The 21,062-nt window shown below is 37.9% G+C and overlaps 1 protein-coding gene across 1 annotated transcript in view; it reads left to right on the forward strand.

The window, feature by feature from the left end:
- The first annotated feature begins 255 nt into the window (after positions 1 to 255).
- LOC134670775 (uncharacterized) overlaps positions 256 to 21,062 on the forward strand; it is a 55,033-nt gene continuing 34,226 nt past the window's right edge. The window contains exon 1 of the mRNA XM_063528588.1: positions 256 to 487. The gene's annotated coding sequence lies outside the window, so the exon portion shown is untranslated. The remainder of the gene's footprint in view (positions 488 to 21,062) is intronic.

Raw genomic sequence — 21,062 nt, forward strand, 5'->3', positions numbered from 1 at the left:
ATAACTTCAAAAATGTTCTGAAAATATTTCGGAAAATAACGTAACAATTCACCACTATATTTCTATTCTGGCAACACCACTTTATAGCGCCATCTATTGTTGAATAGCAGAACTTACAAAAACGTTTACTATATGTGTCACTAGATGGCGTAAATAATAATTATGAATAATTTCTAATAGATGGCGGTACTGTCTATTATTTACGTGAATCATCCGACATGGTCACCGGCGTGGTACATTATTGTTTTGTATTCGACGAACGTATTCGCCGGTGTCGAGTCGTGCGGTGCGATACTCAGATTACGCACGCCTTTACAATGCGATGTGAAAAAGTTGTTCCCGCGCAAGTGCAATAGAACTGCAAAACAGTGTGAAACAAAGTTTTATTATATTCAAAGAGAAATTTGTGGATTATTGTTTATGTAATGCTTGTACTTTCGTGCCGGTTGCAAATAATTTGGATTTGATTTTGCCTGAAAAGTTGAGGGTAAGTTAATATTTCTATCATTATTGACCCAAATAATTATAACGTGCTAATTAAATTCTACGTAACTTAAATAACGTAGGTAAATGAGTGTTTATAGGTTTACATTTCTATTCATAATTAATAATATGTAAAAGAGTAAAGTAAGTAAAATAAATTATTTCATGATTTAACATTCGTGAACCAGTGAACTAAAGTAGGTAGGTAGCACATTTTTACCTACCTAATTGAATCTTTTAGGTACTTTTTGACATTCCCTACATATCTATAGGTATTTATATTTTTTGTTATACCTACATGAGTACCTATTTCCCTATGGATGGACATGTGTTAGGAATGACCATGGGGCCGATTTTTGAATTTCGATCACTCGATTTCGTCACTCGAAAATCGGTAGAAAACGGCAAAATGCTATTGTTTGAAATACGAGCGATCGAAATTTGGAGTGGTATTGACCACTCGATTTAAATTCTATTAGTAGAATTTAAACGCCTAGTAGTGGAGATATCATTTAACAAAATACACGAAATCAAGTGGTCGAATTTTAAAAATCGGCCCTCATGTCACAGCGACAAAGTTCTAAAAAGATGGGTTTTTCTGTAGCTACGTGGTATCCAATATCTAGTGCCAGGAAACTTTCTTCTTCTTTTAGATGCTTTATAGGCATTTAGTTTAAAAAAAGCAAAGTATAAAATACTTTACAGTACATATGGTCCTATTTTTCCGCACTAGTGCGTAAAATAGCACTTTTCGTGCGATGTCAAAAGTTTAAAGGGCCATATGTACTGTAAAACGTTGTACGATACACGTGCGAATAGGTAATTCGCAACTCGTGTCGATTTAAAACACTCCCTTCGGTCGTGTTTTAATTTATCGCCACTCGTTTCGAATTTCCTCTTTTTCGCACTTGTATCGTAAATAACTATTATGTTATGGGGTACCTAACCCCCAATAACATTAGTGTCCAGAATATACCAATGAACCTACCAACCTAATCAGTGTTGCCAACTCGGATTTTGAAAAAATGCTAGACTAATGTATAGATTATGCCAAAATTATGCCAAAGATTTTTAAACACCTATGCAAAAAAATAATGCTAAAATATCACTTGATATTAGACACTTAAAACACATACGTTTTTCAAATTTACCGCCGTTTTCTACTGACAAGATCTGCTTGACCAACTTTATACAGTCCGTTGACGTCCATCCGTCCACGAAAGTCAAAATACATATGACAATATGAACCACATAAGGCGATGGCGCATATTGTTGCTGCCAAGTTGGTGCAAACTTGGCTTAGACTAAATTATGCTAAAAATATGCCAGATGCTAAATGGAAAATTTTGGTGCCAAAGCGAGTGAAAATATGCTAGATCTGGCATCATTTATGCCAAGTTGGCAACACTGAACCTAATAAACCCAGCTAGATCTATAGTTCGTTTTTTTTGCATTAGAAAGAACTCCGCAGAAGCAAGCGTGCAGTTTTTATCAGGCTCGTTAGTTGTTAATAATTATTGAATTATCTAATGTAGCACGATCAATACATATAATTTACTTCAAATTGTTACCGCTAAAAGTGCCAGATTCAGAACCACAAGTGAACTTCTGCGAAGTTCTTTCTAATGCTAAAAAAACGGACTAAGTATAGGAAAGTATTGAAATGCCAAATGTTATAAGTAGATAGGTACTTACTTACATCGTTCAATATGAATTCGGATGTTCAACAGCCAAGTGCATTCTAAGATAGTCTTTATCTTATCTAGTAGGCATACCTACTTACCTATACTAACAAAAAAATTAAGCAATAGGTAAGGTTTAATTTTTTTTGCTGTTAAAATGAGAACCTATTCATTATTCATGTTCCTAGTGTGGTAGATAAAGTCATTCATTAGTCAGGAGGGCATTGATTCCTTGAAATACCACGGGAAATCCGCGTGGCATAATCGTAAGGCAAACGCTAATGAAAAATAATTAAAAGCTCAGATAAAATTAACATGCAGAGTTGTTTCTATGGCTACCTTTTATAATGTAAACAGGTTTCAAATTAGTTATTACATGCAAATTGCTGCAAGGTGGCAAGCAGTCGCGAGAAAACATCTGTACATGTTGTTGTAAATAGGGACGTAGACAGTATGTGTCACACATCACATTCACACCAAGGGCTAAACCCCTGACTACGCAGGATACCGTAGGTAGGTACCTAATACTACCTACCTATATCGGAACCTGTGTATTTTGAAGATTATTTCCATGAAACCCTCATTTAAATAAGCAATTAAGCAGGTACATACGCAGCACCATAACAATAAAAAAAAAACCGGCCAAGTGCGAGTCGGACTCGCGTTTCTAGGTCTTTAAAATGTGCAGTCAAGCGTGAGTCGGACTTATGTACGGAACACATAAGTCCGACTCACGCTTGACTGCACATTTTAATAGGTTTTCCTGTCATCTATAGGTAAAGAAGTATTATGTGAATTTTTTTCAAAATTTTAGACCCAGTAGTTTCGGAGATAAAGGGGGGGGGGATAGTCATTTTTTGTCTATTTTCTTAAATAAAATAACAATTTAAAAATAAAAACCGGCCAAGTGCGAGTCGGACTCGCGTTTCTAGGGTTCCGTACATAAGTCCGACTCACGCTTGACTGCACATTTTAATAGGTTTTCCTGTCATCTATAGGTAAAGAAGTATTTTGTGATTTTTTTTCAAAATTTTAGACCCAGTAGTTTCGGAGATAAAGGGGGGGGGGATAGTAATTTTTTGTCTATTTTCTTAAATAACTTCGAATCTATGTATCATAAAAATATTAAAAAAATGTATTCATCTTTGGGTCACTAATTTACATATGTGTACCAAATTTCAACGTAATTGGTCCAGTAGTTTCCGATAAAATATCCTGTGACAGACGGACAGACAGACAGACGCAAGTGATCCTATAAGGGTTCCGTTTTTTCCTTTTGAGGTACGGAACCCTAAAAACACAAGTACACAATTACCTACCTATTATAGTTACTTACTTCGACATAAACGGATTGATACGGAATTTTGTTTGGTATTTCATAGGCATTTATATTGTTCGAGCTGCATTGCCGACTTGTTCACCATAACGCGATATTGTTTTACCAAGAAAATTTATATCATAATAAATAATATCTTGTATAATTGTAATGTAAATTCTATAATATATATTGTTATGCTTTTTGTAATATAAACTACGAGCATTTATTGTAACTAATAAGATTTTAGTACAAGATTAAAACTAATTGCTATACCCTGTCCGGGTTCATGTTCACATATCTGTGTACCTTGTACACTTATAATGTTGTACATGATTGCAATGATTAAATGATAAATGATTAAATGAATAATTACCACGGCAAGCTACTAGTTCCACTATCAAAAGGCCTCTTACAACTTTTTGTTGCAATAAGTTTTTGTCCAACACATAGTAATGCGTCACCGAGAATGAATCACAGTGGAATGTAGAACTCCATCACTAAAAGCTAAAGAAAACATTATGGTTATTAAGTTCCATATCCACTGTCAGGGATTTATTTACCTAGTGAGAACATAAAACGACCCACCAAGATGGCAAGAAGACGGAAATTCCTGAAATATTTTGGTTTTATTGGCCTATTTAACCTAACCAACTTAATTAAACAAGCATAGGCAGTTATGACTATGATTAGGAAGTAAGTACTATGCTTTGTATCTTTAGATTCTTTAGGTATTTAAAGTAAACAAAATCTCAGTTAGTTCCCCTTAAAAGAGCGCCAAGGACATAAACTGTCAAATCGATGAACATATTTATGTTTATTTCTTCATCTGTTTATATAATGATCCAAATACATACCTACATTAAGAGGATTTGCATATAATTATGTAGGCATAAAATATGTCATAAGTCATAAATCAAAGTTAACTTTTAGTTTTCGTAAGAATTAAACATGACGTCAAACAAATAACAAATTAAAAATATATTTTATTTAAATGTCACGTTTGAAATCACAATTTACCGGGAAAGTTTATTTACTTTAACGACAAATTTCTGCATTCTTTACATAGGTGCTTATACTGCTTATCGTCTCATATAACACACTCATCGCATTTAATTAATTTATGCAACCTTAACCTGTACTGTAACATAATACATATAAAGATACTTAAAAAAATATTGAATAGTCAATAGGACTTTGTCTGTCCCTATTCCACAGCCATTTACTTATATCTAAAACTATCCTCGAGAGTTCCCATTCATATCTTCTAGACTAATGCATTGCTATAAGTGTAACTCTATACTATAGTTCGTTTTTTAGCATTAGAAAGAACTTGCAAGAAGGTAAGCGATCTTGACATGTCTTTTAATTGAAGAAGACACATCAAGTTTGTTTACCTTTTTTCTAATGCTAAAAAAAACCGGGCAAGTGCGAGTCGGACTCGCGCACGAAGGGTTCCGTACCATAATGCAAAAAAACAAAAACAAAAAAAAAAGCAAAAAAAAAACGGTCACCCATCCAAGTACTGACCCCTCCCGACGTTGCTTAACTTTGGTCAAAAATCACGTTTGTTGTATGGGAGCCCCATTTAAATCTTTATTTTATTCTGTTTTTAGTATTTGTTGTTATAGCGGCAACAGAAATACATCATCTGTGAAAATTTCAACTGTCTAGCTATCACGGTTCGTGAGATACAGCCTGGTGACAGACGGACGGACGGACGGACGGACGGACAGCGAAGTCTTAGTAATAGGGTCCCGTTTTACCCTTTGGGTACGGAACCCTAAAAACGAACTATATCAATACCTCTCAGCCGACCATTATAATCCATCATTATAGTCTCTAACTCTAAACATTAAAAAAGCAGTCAAAGGCCCATATGTATTTGTATGGCGTGACACTTGTTTAGTCGGCCAGCCCGTTGGTCGGCCGACAAGGCTTCCTGTAGGTAATGGGTCGACGTAATCCGTTTAAGGACTATCTAGGCTGACGTGACATCGACAATTTCTCTTAGAGGTACATAATTGGCCTCTGGGACTGAGATATTTGAAATTAGGATGTCGAAACGTAGAATAAACATTAAAGTGATTGATTGAATAGTCTACCAACTGAATTGAATTCAATGTGAACCAGCCGAACATCCTATACCTATTTCCTTTTCAAATGAGACTTGTCGCTTCACGATTTAGATCTTGAATCCTCCTCCTTCTGACGAGGTCGGATAAAAAGAAAACACAGTCAGGCGTGGCTCACTCCTTCGTCGCTTTTCTACAGGTAGCTAAAAGTACATCCGTTCGACCCCAATTTTGGGGTTTTCCATAAGCCGCGCGTGGCGCTGTCGCCACCTAGCGGCCATATCTATGCTGATCGTGACAGACGCGTTTTGTTAGAGAGTGAGTCTTCTGTACCTAGTACTATTATTTATTCTGTGACACAGTCTACGGTCTACTTCTACTATCACCTACAATCTGATCAAATCTACGGTCGTATAAACAATAATGATTACATACTGTAAACATAATAATAACCATTACATTAGCATCGTACCGTGTTTACGGGATTCTATCAAGACCACCCTGACTCTTTACAGGATCTTAAAATTATAAAACGCTATGCAAAATACCATTATTACCATTTTAATCTTTTACAAATGTGCACGAGTTTAAACTCAACCTAAACAAAGATAAAGTTGACAATTCCACGATCGACTGTCATTGCAATTTTCAATATCTTCGGGTGATTTCCTCTAACTCCTATCCGGGTTTCTAAGTTTATTGAAATATAACACTTATCTGCTTGCTTTATGGTGGAGTTTTGATTAACAAATTATCTGACATATGAGCTATTGAATTTAATTCCTAAATGTGCAATTGTATCCGCTTTGCTTATGGTGTAACAGTACTAGGCGGGCTTCGAGCTCTACTAATATCATTAGCCGATGCAGATTGTGAAGCCCCGCGATTGAAAAACAGATTTTATTTATGCGAGGAAGTATTTCTAGCCTTCATACTTAAATTTACTTAGCTCAAGTCTGAGGTCAGTGATCGGACACATTTACCGCCATATTAAATCTAAGTAGGCACAGAGTCAGCTACAATAGTAACGTATGAACCAACGCGCCAAAAGTATCTGCCACCCTCGAAAACTTTTCCAAATAGTATCTCGACAGTTCGCTATCAAAAGTATCTGAAACAGTTTAATTATTGTGTGAAACCAACCAATATTACAAATAAAGAGAGAAATGCTCGCCGAAAAAATAAAGATAGATACCTACCTAGGTATATGTACAATATCCTATTTCGTATCTCTTGGATAAGATATATTTTCGGCAAGTTATAGTTTTGACTGATAACCCACAAACTTGATAGATACGTCGTATTTACTAACCTTGTACAACTTTTGATGTGTAAGTTAGGTACTGTTGTTCTGTTGTTACGTTGTACTACACTTGACTGAAAAATTAAAAACTAAAAATACTACATGAAATTGATCAATGTTTGATATTTCATTTTCCTTTTTACCCACACCCACAGATATTTCAGTCTCGGTTTCAGAGTGTTAGACGTACCTACAATGTTATGCCATCGTTAATTTCTTTATTTAATCATTATCCAAAAGTTCCGGACCCAAAAGGTAAAAACGGGACCCTATTACTAAGACTCCACTGTCCGTCTGTCTGTCACCAGGCTGTATTTTATGAACCGTGATAGCTGAAATTTTCACAGATGATGTATTTCTGTTGCCGCTATAACAAATACTAAAAAGTACGGAACCCTCGGTGGGCGAGTCCGACTCGCATTTGTCCGGTTTTTTCTCAGTTGTAATGACACCAATCCTCTGTTGGTTATAAATAAGACATCCTAAATACAGGCAGAAAAGATAATCAGCACTATCCGTTTAAAATTTCTCGATTCCAATCATATAACACGTGTATGTCTTCGCTGTTAATGTGATAGATACTCATCAAAATGCCGTGTGACTAATTATAATGACATTTTCACTTTTACAGACCTCTGGGGATAGTGCACACGGCTAAGGTAGTTACGCAAGCCGCCCGGGGCGAGAGCGGGCGCGTTCGGAAGTTGATTATGAATAATTATACCTGGTTTAATCAAACTAGCTGTTATTCTGTCACTCGCGAGAAGGGCGGATGTGGAATAGAGCGGGTACAGTCACCATATAATATGTACTTAACTTAAGAGACCATATCACCATACGATACGAGTATAGGAACGCTGTACCTTCTTTCGGTATGTGTATTCCTATCTGTCCCCGCTGGGCACAGATGGGAATAGGTGCTTTCATATGCCTATCATTCCCATTTGTCCCCGTCTCATGTATGGCGGGCTGTCATGTTAGGCGAGACAAATGGGAATGCACCCTTCTTCATAGGAACCTAGGTTACCTATTGAGTTAAGCCAATCACGCGAGGTTCGATAGGGTCACGAAAAAAATCACGACAGATCACGTTGGGGGAGAGGGGGTATAAGGAGGAAGATAGGTAATTAGGTAAGGTAAGGTAAGGTAAATTTTAATAAAAATGGCATCGGACACACTATGTTTAATTAAGTAAGGTGGTGGTACTGGTGCTCGACGCGGTGCCAGTACATGTCATCTTGAAACTTAAGTCACTGTCAATAGAGGTGACAGCCGGGTGTCATCTATTGGGCATTAGCATGTGGAGCACTAGTACCACCACCTTAGTTAATTAAACATAGTGTGCCCGATGTCACCGTGGACATCCGTGTTGAAATTACACAAGTTGTCTTATTCCCGACAGCTCGGTTTCTGCGCCTGCGCCTCGCCCAAGATTTCTACGGCAATGAACTCGCAGCTAAGTATCTCCGATGAGTCCCGAGTAACTGCTGACACAGTACATACGTCGCTGACAGTACATTAACACGGTTTAAATACATCTCATATTTATAGGAATAAAATTCACCTTTCGATCGAGCGAACACACTTGGGAATCTTTTGACATACTCATACCTATTTATGTAATATTTCATTCAATGAATTTATATTTTGTAACATAAATTATAGATTTGTTCAGACTAAAATACAATTCAATGTAAAGTAACTAAATAAAATTTATTAAAATAAATAAAGAAAAATAAATACATAAATGTACGTTGCGAAGCTTTTCGGGAGTATAAGAATAAATAAATTCAGCTAAACATAGGATGCGACAGCTCCGACATCTTATAGTTAAGGTAAAAGTACGCTTTACCGAACGCTCTGAATCCGTCCGTATCACCGAATTTCTTCTATTTTAGGCTATAAGTCGATTACTTACAGCTGATATTTACTTGCGTATTTTTTTTTCACGAGTTAAATACCTGTCCCTTCCATTAGGCTTCAGAGTCGGCCAATTTGTGCCGCAGTTGGGACGTGGCAATTGATCGAAACAGGTCGTCGCTGCCGATTGCCACTTTGTATGGGCAACCTTAAAGAAATCGTTAAGAAGTTGCGTATATTTCTTAAGGCCATAAATCCTTTTAAATTTATTTCTGTGTTTCAAAGTATGGTTTTGCAGTGTGATTACCTAATTAGTTTGTGTATTTTAGTAAATTTAATTAATTTAGTGCAGTCATATTATCAGAAATTAAGCTTAATGTTAGTTCGGTGATGAGTACACCGACAATGTGGTTGGAAGGTATTATCGAACAGCGTCCGGAATCAGGAAAAGCGTATGTTTTTGAAATTATTTTTCTAGTGGTTGATTACGAACTATTTAGATTAACTACCTAATTTCACAAATAAATTAATGCATTTGTAATTTTATGAGCAATTGCCGAACAACAATAACCTATATAGATTATTATAAAACTGCGTTTGAAATGTTCATGTTTTACGACTTTTTGGCATCAAAATAAGGCTTTTGGCAAGACTATTATCAAACAATAATTTTAGATATTTTACGCCAGTATTAGCGAGAACTTTATACATGTACGGTTTAGTAATGGATTCAAGTATTAAATTAATTGATAGATTTGTTATATCATATTGATTACGATTTAAATACTATTTTCAAAATCTGTTCGCGAAATAGGTTCCACATATTTTCTATGTTTCGTTCACCGAACGGCTGTTCGGTGAATGGTACCCATGGTCTCTGCTACCGAACTCACGTTTGCGTTGACCATGTTTCTATTCGATGTTCATTAGAATATCATCCTTATTATTATAACGACTAGGTCTATATTTATTTTTTGTGACCATTATTTCAATGCCAGCCCTTCTCAAACTTTAGACATACTTATTGGACGCCTGATAATAGTCTCGGAATGTGGACAAAAAAGCTCAATCTGATAATAAAAATAATAAAGCAATAATATTTTATACAGGGTGGTCCAAACCTAGACGTCCAACATTTTTTTTAGATTCGTCTCGTCGTCGTCGTCATCTCGTCGTCGTGGGGCGATTTAAACTTGACTTTTTAAACTTCAAACTTTTGTTATTTAACCTTCCCTAGAAAATGGACGAGACAAAATGCATAAAACAGCCAAATTTTTTTATACATATACGTACATGTTTGATAATTGTTGCATACCTACCTATTTGGGATGACTTATTTTTCAAAAAGTATTATTCAATCAAAAAGACACGTCAAGATCGCTTACCACCTTTCTAATGCTAAAAAACAAAGTATAGATTTAATACTGAACTACCTATTAAAGTTTGGGCACCACTCAACACCATATTTTCATACAATTATTTCCTCGTTCGGTAATGCGGCCTCCGAATTCGGTATAATGTGCAAATCACGTTTCTTAGTTCGGTAAATGGTACAATCAAGGAAACTGGAAGAAATTATTTTAAAAATATTTTTAATATACGTCCAATCATTTCAGTAATTTATAGTTATGTTTAAATGAAGACAAATTTATCTAAGTTTCAATTTTAGTATTGAACATATTCGTATGCAAATACCAGAACTAATTAAAAAAAGAAACGTAAGTCTAGGTCTTAAGCATTCGGTGAAGCGTACTTTTACCTTATACTTATTTAATGTCAGTTTGTGACCATCGACAGCAACTACCAACCTCATGCCCAAATCGAGTTACTGGTTAAACATACACTGTGCTGAGTACCAAGTGAACTCCTAATGCCCCTAAACCACCGCTTATCTCCCTAAACGGCATAATAGCTGATTAAGGAACTATTTAGAGACGAAGAACGAACGTGCATTCTGGACGATTCCCGTCTAATGAAGCCCCGTGAAATACGCGGAGGAATCTCCCACTTTATCAGTGTTGCCAACTTGGCATAAATGATGCCAGATCTGGCATATTTTCACTCGCTTTGGCACCAACATTTTCCATTTAGCATCTGGCATATTTGTTAGCATAATTTAGTCTAAGCCATGTTTGCACCAACTTGGCAGCAACAATATGCGCCATCGCCTTATGTGGTTCACATTTTCATATGAATATTGACTTTTGTGGACGGATGGACGTCAACGGACTATATAAAGTTGGTCAAGCAGATCTTGTCAGTAGAAAAATGCGGTACATTTGAAAAAAGTATGTGTTTTAAGTGTCTAATTTCAAGTGATATTTTAGCATTTTTTTAGCATAGGTGTTTCAAAAATCTTTGGCATAATATTGGCATAATCTAGACATTAGTCTAGCATTTTTTTTAATCCGAGTTGGCAACACTGCACTTTATGACTTTAGATAGGTTTATTATCCCCTTAAAGGCGAGGATAGGATCAAATGTATAAAGTGAAAAAGGGAATGTGACTTTAAATCCCTTTCCGCTATCTTTAGTGCGGTTTATGGATGAAGAAACTAAAATGGCGAATTAAGTGAATGCCTGGTTTATTTCCCGGTTCGTTTTATATTTCCTTATGTTGCGAGACTATGTTTCCTGTTACGTTTCTCACTTGGGATAAACGTTAAATGGATACTATTTATTCAGTTCAGCATCTAATTAACTCATACAAGCGAGACAGTCTATTTAATATTAAATGCCTACCTACGGAGATCAGAACATCGAGTGCGAGGATTTGAAAACCAAAATGTACCCCACATGAAATAACCAAACAAAAATTACTTCGGCATTTATAATTTCGCGTGAAATACTCGTATATTTGAGTAAATGTGGTCAAGTAAGTTCCCGGCCATAGATATGGCACCCGCTCCCGTGTCTAAAACCCCAGTACAAAATATCTGATATTGTACGTCCCGTTAGATTAACTCGTTAATAACACCCTAAGCATCCCAACACCACCCCGGGCTGATTATAAATCTCAGTGTTCCCATGGAAGCCCTACCCTGCAGCTACCGACGCGCTCGGATTGCATAAATGCCTCAAAACAATATAAATAACTATAATAACATAGGCATAGCCACTGTAATATAGCTTCTAACTCATCATCTTAAGGTTTATGTATTTTATATATGTTTCCTCCAATGAAAAGGTTGTAAGAAGCAAAGATTTTAACACGGATACTGCGTTTTTCCATAGTAAAAGCAGCCCAAGGAACTTTTCGAATGGTAATCACGCGTGGATTTGCATTGTAAATGACACGGGATGTATGGAAATGTACGGACCTGTTTCTACGGTTACGAAAGGGTTCCGTTTACAAGGACGGAATGACATTTTGTAACTTATTTGAGTAAAATGTGCCTACATATTATTACGGTTCCTACTACCTACCTAATGCTACAACTCACTAGCTTCGTGACGTAGTTACTTACCTACAAGAGTACCTACGAAAATAACAAGGTGTGACCATAGAATAAAGAAGTAACGGTGTGACTGCCCCACCCAGTTGTTTTTATAGAAACAAAAACGTGACATTTTTTTTAAGAGTCGGAGTCTTAGTTCCAAATTACCGCCGTTAAAATCAAATTCACGACTTTTAATTATCTTTTTAGTTCTAATTCTGTAAAGAAACTCAATTTTGGAAATAAGTACAGACTTTAGGTACGCACGTCGAGTTATGGTCAGAATAAATATTTCGAAACGGAATAAGTATAAGTAACACAGATAAGATCTACTAAATCGTACTTTTCTAATAAATTGATAGGTTGACTCTATTATAATGTCAAATTGTCAATCATCGTTAGTACAATGTCTCGACTGCTTGCGTCCACATTCTTAAGTACTTTCATAACGCTGAGGACCAAATAATGCGACTTTCAACAAACATGTCTTGTATTCCCGCCATGTTTGTGTGACAGATTACACCATACCATCTAGAGACTAAGCACAGAGCAGTTCGTTTAATATGCTTTACATGTTTGTATCTTGTATTTCGAGACGAGTCTACTGTCCATAGTGCAATGGGCAGCTATTTGAGTTAGATATTGCATTGTAAAAGTGTAGATTGGACCCGGGTATGTCCTTAAACTACGTCCAAAACCACCGGTGGACGGGCAGCAGCGTCCGTCACATTCGGTGTGCTCGACTGCGATCGCCAATCGCCAACCCGCCTGCCAAGCGTGGCGATTATGGCATTCACCCCCCATAAGGGGGAGGCCTATGTTCAGCAGTGGACGTCTTATGGCTGAGATGATGATGATGATGAAAAGTGTAGATACAGTCATGATTTACATGAAACACTTTACCACTTCTCAATATGTTTTTTTTTAATAAATATGACCTGTACGGGTCTGTAACTGATACTCTAAATAGTTTTTGCTTCAAAAGTAAACACCATTGATGAGAAGTTTAATGCTTGTATTGTATTACCTTTGTGTATTATTTTAATAACACGCACTCATTGCGATACTGGGCCGAAAGACTTGATACAAAGTATGGTTAATTACAACTTTTACTAATTGCCGCAGCGAACCTTAAATAATTCAGAAATAAAAACAAGGTTTATCTAAGACTATCCCTTTATAAAGAAAACTAATCCCCAGATAATATGAATGCCTATACCGGCATTAAGTCCGCCTGTTGTACTTTTTGTATGTGCAATAAAGTTTAAAATAAATAAATAAATAATATACAACACCCTGTCCATCTTATCAACGTCGATGTTCGTTGCATCATATCATATAACAACACACCTTATGAGATGAAATTCTATATTATCTAGCGGATGGGCCGGATCGCGTTGCACTGGCAAACAGAAGTCTCATAGCACGGGTGGTCATAACTCGATGACACCACAACTGCTCGCTGAAACTGATAAAAAGTAAACATAACTTTAAAAAGAAAGATTAGGTTACAAAATTATTTTAATAAGTACAAGTACAACATATGAGTTTCTGAACAAAAATGATGTATGTCGGCTGTTGGATCTCATCGGGAAAATGTATCACTAACGCTACGTCTTACGTAGGCGAACAACGCGCGAACGCGCCGCGCCGCGCCGCCTGACATTCGCGTGCAAATCGCGCCGCACCGCGTTCGCAACGAGATCGCTTACGTAGGACACTTCTATGGGCATCAAAGGATTGATTTCGCCGCGCCGCGCCGCGCCGCGTCGCGCGTTGTTCGCCTACGTAAGACGTAGCGTAAGGAATACTTCCCATAAATATCTCATTTTCCCGATCTCCGATTCTCATTGGGAATTAATCGCAATAGTTTCACTGTTGGGCCCGTTTTCATTGCACTTGAGTGGATATGTTAATAAGAATAACAGCAATAAATAAATATGATCCTATTGAACTTAATTTAAAGTTATAAGAACCAAGCATTTAATTATGTACAATTTTATCAGAGGTACACCTACCAGGAAAAAGTTACGGGGATAGAACAAAATGGGTCAAAGTGGCTCCGAACTTAGTCGGACACTGGTTTTGGTTACGTATAAGTTTCATTCACTGATTAAGTCTCAGTGAAGGAAAATATTTGCGCTAAATAAACGCGAGTAGCTTAAATATCACTTATTTCACTGTTTGGCCCGTTTTCATTGCACTTGAGTGGATATGTTAATAAGAATAACGGCAATAAATAAATATAATCATATTTAACTAAAGTTAAAGTAACAATAACCAAGCATTTAATTATGTACAATTTTATCAGAACCTTAACCGTACCTACCAAGAAAAAGTTACGGGTATAGAACAAAATGGGTCAAAGTGGCTCCGAACTTAGTCGGACACTGGTTTTGGTTTCGTATAAGTTTCATTCACTGATTAAGTATCAGTGAATGAAAATATTTGCGCTAAATAAACGCGAGTAGCTTAAATATCACTTATCTACTAGTTCCGGCGGTGAATCAAGCCGCTGACTCACACAAGATTATCGCCGCAGAGTTTCGGACGCGGCATACCGGAACCATTATTAATTGAACTTTTTGCTCTTCATTTGTTCTGCGAAACTTCTATAGCATTTTAATTTAAAATTGGCGCTAGTGAGGCGCGAGGACCTATAAAAAGCGGTTCTATCGGCTTATCTATTTTAGACAAATTAATTAGTGCATGTTTTCTTGATCACAAAACCTACTCTACATTGTAGAGGACTTGTAGACTGTACAAGTCCTATAACAGCGCTACTACTCACTACGCAGTATTATACTCGTAAAAAATACAATTATAGATCCCGCTCTAACCCTGCATCTTTTTCACCCCGAAAATTTCCCTGAATCCATTCGGATTGGATTGAGGGAAATTTTACCTTACCTACCTTACCTTTTTGCTCTATATAGCTTGACGTCTGCAACTTTCCAATAAAGTATTATGGGTACGTAACTTAGAAATAAAATACATCAAAACATTGCAACTGGCAGGTGTCCGCAATATGAAATACTTAGTTCACAGAACGCAGAGCCGCTCTCCCCATATTTGAATCAAAGTCCTACGTACTGACTATCAAAGCATTTTCTCCGACAAAGTGTATTGTAAGCGTTTGAGAATACCTTATTTGTCATAATGTTTGGCACTCAACCTTTCTATTTCGACGAAGTTCTATTTAAGATAGGTATCAAGCTTGCGTTATTTAAAAGGGCAATTTTATTGATTGGGTAATGGGACTAATATAATGAGTTCAACTAAGCCATACATATTAATTATTAATTAATTTGAATGAATATTACTCTTTCCCAAAATTAAAGACACTAGGTAGCACAGATTATAACTTGTGAAATTATATACCTACATAATTTATATTATTTGTATACAGTCGGACCAAACTAAATCTGCACAGACTTTGCAGTGAGAGTATACTTCACCAACATAAACGTCAAATTCCCATAAAAATATCACTGGAAAATACACTGTCACTTCCCCACTGTCATTACTACGTCTGTGCAAAGTTATCTTAGACGGACTCTTCTTTAAACTGCGTCAAAATTATAAATAGACCCACAAAAATAACACATTTTGAATCTACATATATAGAGCTGAAAAGTCGATACGACGCCCTGATACCTTATGGAGATTCAGAGTCAGGCATGATGAGCAATATTGCACATCAGGCCTAACAAAACTCTGAATTGCTGCGCAAATATTAAACTATATTCCTCGAAGATGTCAATACCTACTCAGCAGCGGTGACTCAAGCCGGGTACAGTCGGCGATAAATCAAACTCGATTGTTACACACCCGTACAAGAAATCTTATTGGAATTGAATGGGTTATTTCTAAAACAATTTTCTTGAATTTCAAGTTCGGTGCTTTGTAAGTTGAAAATCAAAAAACATTGAGTGTGTAGCAACAACAAATCAATTGAAGATTGATGATATCTGTAGGAGATGCAGTGCCCGGTTATGATCTTCGTAACAGACGAAATGAAAGTCTTTGATGTAAACACCAAATGTTATATTTCAGAGCACAGCACTCATACGTTCAAATGATGCACAACAGTATTTACAATATTAAATTCAACGGCTAAGCAAAATAGATCGACATTTCTTATTGACGTGCCGAGACGATGACATAGAGCGAGGTACAGGCATGCGCGAGTGCGCGCGCAACCGTACCCGCCACATGGCTCCCCTCCAGAGACCGTCACTACGGGCGAGTATAATCAGGAAATCTCACCATACGACCTGAACGTGTAGTGATGATTTTTCTTCTTTCGGGGTTAATACTCTCTTGGGGAGTATGTTCTCTAGCACAGGTGCTATCTTCTACTGTATAAGCCGGCTTGAGACGATCAATCGACACCGTGACGGGTTTCCCCTTAATGGACAGTTTAAAGACCTTTTCAGTTCTTTCCAGCACCAAGTGTGGGCCGGTGTATGCTGGTTGCAGAGCACCGCGCAGAGCGTCTTCTCTTAGGAACACGTGACTGGCAGTGGCTAGGTCCTTAAAAACAAAGATTGATGGGTGACTGTGTCTCGATGCTGGCTTTGGCTGAAGCTTCTCAGTAAGCGACCGAAGACGAGCTATATAGTTCGTTACATCACGTCGGGGTCACCAGTGTAGGAGATGCAGTGCCCGGTTATGATCTTCGTAACAGACGAAATGAAAGTCTTTGATGTAAACACCAAATGTTATATTTCAGAGCACAGCACTCATACGTTCAAATGATGCACAACAGTATTTACAATATTAAATTCAACGGCTAACGCTACGTCTTACGTAGGCGAACAACGCGCGAACGCGGCGCGGCGCGGCGCGGCGAAATCAATCCTTTGATGCCCATAGAAGTGTCCTACGTAAGCGATCTCGTTGCGAACGCGGTGCGGCGCGATTTGCACGCGAATGTCAGGCGGCGCGGCGCGGCGCGGCGCGGCTGCGGCCGCTTTCGCCGCGCCGCGCCGCGCCGCGTTCGCGCGTTGTTCGCCTACGTAAGACGTAGCGTAAGCAAAATAGATCGACATTTCTTATTGACGTGCCGAGACGATGACATAGAGCGAGGTACAGGCATGCGCGAGTGCGCGCGCAACCGTACCCGCCACATATCAAATGAAATCATTTTTATTTTTAGAATTTTGTACCCAAAAGATGACAGTCAGTTGAAGAGTGACGATTCCTTACCGTTCGTTGATGTTGTTTGTTCCATTAATCGATTGACTCTGGGGATGAAGAGTCGTATAAACAATATTTAAACCCTTATTTTGCATGTATTACCTGCCTTAAAAATGTGTAGTTTATGTTGATTATTTTTTATTGGTGGTATTGCACATTGTAATTTTGACAGAGGTTATTAATAATTATATTTTTCCTCACTCTCTCGTTGACCACGAGCGGTTCAAGGGTTTTAAACGTCGCGATGTATTTTGAAATCATTCACAGTTTTATTTCATGAGTATGGAACATTAAAAATTAAAGTAGTACCTAATCGGGTAAAGCGTGAGCTGTACTTGAAGAAGTAACGCGTATTCGGGAAACGAGATAATCACAAGATCTAGAAACGATATAGAGATCAACTAGATTTACATTAGATATCGACTAGATTTGACTTGGATATCTAAGTCATAACTTGTCGAAATCGTTCAAGAGGACCTCCAGAATCGCGGAAACGTCAACTTTGACATATCTATCTTGTCGAAATCGTTCAAGAGGACCTCCAGAATCGCGCAAACGTCAAATTTGACATATCTATCTTACAAATATCTTTAAATTATCCATATCGTAACTTGCTGAGGTCTATTAGAGATCTACTACATTTTCAGAATCGAGCCGTAAATGTTGTTACGCTTTACTCGTACTTGTTTGACTGTACATGGTTATACAATATTGTGATCCACTGACTGGTTTATGTACTGAAGTGTACTTACAGCAATCACGCGCAGCCCCAATAACGCTACGTCTTACGTAGGCGAACAACGCGCGAACGCGGCGCGGCGCGGCGCGGCGAAATCAATCCTTTGATGCCCATAGAAGTGTCCTACGTAAGCGATCTCGTTGCGAACGCGGTGCGGCGCGATTTGCACGCGAATGTCAGGCGGCGCGGCGCGACGCGGCGCGGCGGCGGCCGCTTTCGCCGCGCCGCGCCGCGCCGCGTTCGCGCGTTGTTCGCCTACGTAACGCTACGTCTTACGTAGGCGAACAACGCGCGAACGCGGCGCGGCGCGGCGCGGCGAAATCAATCCTTTGATGCCCATAGAAGTGTCCTACGTAAGCGATCTCGTTGCGAACGCGGTGCGGCGCGATTTGCACGCGAATGTCAGGCGGCGCGGCGCGGCGCGGCGCGGCGGCGGCCGCTTTCGCCGCGCCGCGCCGCGCCGCGTTCGCGCATTGTTCGCCTACGTAAGACGTAGCGTAAGACGTAGCGTAACAGTGTAATTCCAATAGCGATACTTAAGTACCGAGCACAGGTGAGTGAGGCGAATAGATGTTTCATACATTTTGGCATATTAACTAGATGTCGATGTTTTCTATGGGAGAGCCAATTATTTTCAGGGTTGGTCCCTACTTAAAATTGCTCAGTAATCAGTAAGTATATTTCCTATGTAACACCCTGTAAATATAGGGCGACATAAAAAAGTAGAAATTAAATAAAATTGAACTAATAAATTCAATACTAAATTGCTGCCACGTTTAACCATTTTACATCAAAAATGTGACAATTACGTATTAGGAAGTGGCGCCCTCAATAATTTTCTACAATTTATTGTCGGACTATAACTCTTGGATCAATAAAAAAGTTCAATCTACTGTCAGTACATCCTTATACTTCTCGATATCCAATAGCCTACCTCGAAAATGAAAATTTCGTTGTCTGCCTCCCTATCACTCTTGCATAAGCTATAGAGCAGCCATTCTCAAAGTGTGTTCCGCGGAACCCTAGGGTTCCGCAAAGCCTCTGTTGGGGTTCCGCGAAAATACTTGTAATAATAAGAAATAAATCAGCACTTCTATAGGTAAATCTGGTCCACAGTGACGAACGAAAAATTTTAATTTGGGGTTCCGTTAAATATTTCGCTTTCCAAAAGGGTTCCGTCACCAAAAACGTTTGAGAACCGCTGCTATAGAGAGACAGAACGACATATCGATTTTCGTGGTAGGCCATACTCAATATAGTGCCTAGGAACATATTCGACTCGCTGCCGCAGCGTCTACGCAATCGAGCCGCGCCCGCGCATCTGCATACAATCGCGCATTTATAGTGCACATTAGTGCGACACGACCGGCCGACGAATTAACTTGTCATATAATCAACTGTTGCCTAATCATCTCGTTTTCATAATTTGTAGGAGAAAACTTTTGGAATGTTTCAGTGCAGAGTCAGGCGAAATTATTATTTTTTATATTAAAGGAAAAAGTTAAAAATTCAACGGTTCGGGCAAGACTTGCAGATGCAGCCCTCGCACATGTTTCTTCTTGATAAAAAATATTTTAAAGAGATTTTAGTTAATTAATGACATTAATACATTTTCTCTGTACCTACCTAAAGGTTAATAGGTACCATGAATCTTAAACTACTTAAAATTTTCGTTAAAGATGTCACACAATCGTTAGATAAAAATCTTAAACCTAAAGGAAAGCTGGCGAATCTTAAATATGTATTTATTTAAATGGTCACTAAGCATTGTCGCCGCTTTTAGTTCCCCCACCATGTACTGTGCACACAATACAATATTAATTATAAAGTTATTAATAATAATACAAACTGATATGTAACAATAATGTAATGTACACGACGGACACAAGTGTATCTTGTATAATATAAATAACTAAGTGGGAAAATAAATTAATATAAAATACAAAACATATAATAATATTCTAACATTCAACAACGAACGCATTCTAAAAACTTAAACATATTTATTTAAACGTGGATACTACGCACTTGTTTACATATAAGCATATTTGCATTTATAATAAACATGTTTGACAGGAGAATTACACATCTTCCGTCCGTCAGTCGGCTCCCACAGTGGACACGCGGTAAATAGTCCGTAAACGTACAAATTGGCGATAAGCAGACGATGAATCAGCCTATACATGGCATATAATTACATTAATCGCGCCATACAGACGCGTTAAAGCAGAGAACTACATGTCTAACTGTGCGGTTTGATGCTTCAAGCCTATTATGGATCGCTTTATCCACATTTATCCACGTGATAAAACAATTGTCACTTTTTAACTCTGCGGGATAGAAAGAGACGGACACCGCTTCATCACGCTGTCACGTAGACAAATACGACCATCATATCCGTACTGATCAGCCAGCTTATTATGGATGGCTTTATCCATCTTTATCCACGTGATAAAATAACTGTCACTTTTTAACACCGTGGGATAGAAAGTGACGGACACCGTTTTATCACGCTGTCACGTAGACAAATACGACCATCATATCCGTACTGATCAGGGTCCACGATGTTATAACGAGTATATCAAACTGACTGCCCGATTCGAACTTTAAGATACTTATGTCAATTAATAGATCTGCACACGATATGGATTAGATGTGTCAGTGACAAAAGTGATGTTTTTGTTTTAAGAAACGTCACATTTGACACTGACAGGTCTAATCGATATCGTTTCTAAATCTATTAAGTGACGTATCTTAAGGTTCGAATCGGGCCGTAGGTTTTTAGAATGGACGAAACTGTAGTAATTAAGCCGTCACTTTTTATTTTGATGTGTGATTCAACTCTTTCTAAACACGCGTACGAATCATCGTTAATAGTTATTTGTTTTACAAGGGGGCAAAGTTGTTGTTTAACCGCTCGTGCTTATATTGATACCCGAGCAAGCGAAATATTCCAAAATTAAACC

This window comes from Cydia fagiglandana, chromosome 14 (assembly GCF_963556715.1).
Source record: "Cydia fagiglandana chromosome 14, ilCydFagi1.1, whole genome shotgun sequence".
NCBI lineage: Eukaryota > Metazoa > Arthropoda > Insecta > Lepidoptera > Tortricidae > Cydia > Cydia fagiglandana.